We start from the raw sequence: 2,347 nt of genomic DNA, 5'->3' as shown, positions 1-2,347 counted from the left end.
CCTCAGCCTCCTGAGTCGCTGGGATTACAGGCACGTGCCACCATGCCCAGCTAATTTTTTGTAGTTTTAGTAGAGACGGGGTTTCACCATGTTGACCAGGATGGTCTCGATCTCGTGACCTCGTGATCCACCCGCCTCGGCCTCCCAACGTGCTGGGATTACAGGCTTGAGCCACCGCGCCCGGCCCCCATTTTCTTTATACATTTCAAAACAGCACATAATAGACAACAAATAAATATGAATGAAGGCATGGAATATTGATAGAATGGATAGAAAACTGCTGTGATGGCCGGATGAGGTGGCTCACACCTGTAATCCCAGCACTTTGGGAGGCTGAGGCAGGTAGATCACCTGAGGTCAGGAGTTTGAGACTAGCCTGACCAACATGGAGAAACCCCATCTCTACTAAAAATACAAAATCAGCGGGTGTGGTGGTGCACACCTGTAATTCCAGCTACTTGGGAGGCTGAGGCAGGAGAATCGCTTGAACCTGGGAGGCGGAGGTTGCAGTGCATTGAGATTGTGCCTTTTCACTCCAGTCTGGACAACAAGAGTGAAACTCCATCTCAAGAAAAAAAAAAAAACAACAACTGCAGTGATGACATTAATTTATTTGGATATTTTGAGAATAAACATCACCGACTATAATAAAAATAGCTAAGGAACAAAATATAGAAGTATCCTTGAGCCTCTGTTCAACCCTGTGCTGGTAGTGAGAGCCTTCTGTAGAAGTTACAATTCAAGAGTTAGGCATTCCATCCCCAATAACAGTCAACACAAATCAAAATAAACCTTTCTGGATTCCACAAAATTTGAATTTCACACTGAAGTGATTCAATTTTAAAACATATTTACCTCAAGTCAAGCGTCTGAGTACCGTATACGTAATAATATCATCTCAAACAGCTACAGAAATGTGAAAATATGACATTTCAGACATTCACCAAGAGACATCGCTGATAGGTTGCAGTTATCATATTTAGTATGAGCTTCAGGTATTAAAAGTAGGCTGCCTGCGGTGGTTCACACCTGTAATCCCAGCACTTTGGGAGGCCAAGGTGGGCAGATTACTTTCGGTCAGGAGTTCGAGATCAGCCTGACCAACATGGCGAAACCCCGTCTATACTAAAAATACAAAAATTAGCCAGGCATGGTGATACATACCTATAATCTCAACTATTTGGGAGGCTGAGGCAAAAGAATCGCTTAAACCTGGGGAGGCAGAGGCTGCAGTGAGCTGAGATTGTACTTAAGTACAATCTTTTTTTTTTTTTCCAGGTTCCAAACGTGTTTTTTATTCACTATTTTTGATGACTATAAATAAGTCTTTCCACTATGGAAAAGAAAGTTAGCACAGTACATTTTCATGACTGGGGATTGGATTTTCTGAAGTCATCTTCAATAGGGAAAAAACTTAGGAAAAAACAACCTGAATGTTGAATTCAGTTCTTTATATAACGTCCCTTGTAAAAACGAAACAGAATAAAAAAAAACCGAAAAAGAGGGGCAGGGTAAATCAAAAAAAAAAAAAAAAAAAAAAAAAAAGGAAAGGAAAGAGGAAAAGGAAATAAAATAAGACGATTTATTGCTTCTCCTCCGCATCCTCCTTGGTCTCCTTCACCGAGAGAGTTTCTAGCTTTTCCGCCGCTTTTCCGCCACTTTTCCAGCATGATCATTTTTGCCTGATCCTTTCTTTTCTCTCTCTTCGATCTCTTTCCTGCATTCTTCAAACTTTGTTTCGAATTTCTGTGCATTCTCAGCATTCAGGAAGCGGGTGGCCAGCAACTCTGGCTTGGGGCACTCATCGGCGAAGTCAGCATGGGTGTTCCAGACCCGGGCACGGTCGCTACCGCGTTGGGCTTCAGCTCCACCATCGGCGTGATATAGTGCTTGGCACAGATCTTCAGGGTCTTGTCCCGCCGCATGAGGAGGCGGATGGTCCCCTTCTCCTTGTGCTTCAGGAGCTTGACATCGCCGGTGCCTCGCTCCTTCCATTCTGGGAGGTAGTTCTCGGAGGCAAAACGGAGCAGTTTCGCCCGCATTTTAAAAAGTTCCTCTTCATCTTCTTCCAGCGTTTTAATTTCTTGCTCAGGAAGAGAAACTGTTGGCTCAAACTGAGGATCATGGTTGGACTTATCTGCATTCTCAGTGGAAGTATCATGGTCCTCATGAGTGTCCTTGGCGGCCGCCATGGGGGCGCGGCGGCGGCGGCTCAGCTGGGTCGGTCGTCGCTGGCTCCGCGGCCTCTCGGCGGCCACTCGGAGCTCCTTCCCTCCGCGTCTGGCCCTTAAGTACAATCTTTAAGTTGACTTAATCTTTTCTTTTTGAGACAAAGTCCCACTCCGTC

At 45.1% G+C, this 2,347-nt stretch overlaps 1 pseudogene across 1 annotated transcript; it reads right to left on the bottom strand.

Moving 5' to 3' along the window:
- Positions 1 to 1,537: 1,537 nt before the first annotated feature.
- Positions 1,538 to 2,280, bottom strand: LOC108315128 (annotated as a pseudogene). Its single transcript, XR_001829838.2, has one exon. The product of XR_001829838.2 is annotated as a ran-specific GTPase-activating protein-like (transcript).
- Positions 2,281 to 2,347: the final 67 nt, after the last annotated feature.

Source organism: Cebus imitator, unplaced genomic scaffold, assembly GCF_001604975.1.
Source record: "Cebus imitator isolate Cc_AM_T3 unplaced genomic scaffold, Cebus_imitator-1.0 Scaffold169, whole genome shotgun sequence".
NCBI classification, from domain to species: Eukaryota; Metazoa; Chordata; class Mammalia; order Primates; family Cebidae; genus Cebus; species Cebus imitator.
Note: the sequence above shows the minus strand (reverse complement) of the source record. Positions and strands in the feature narration are given on the sequence as shown.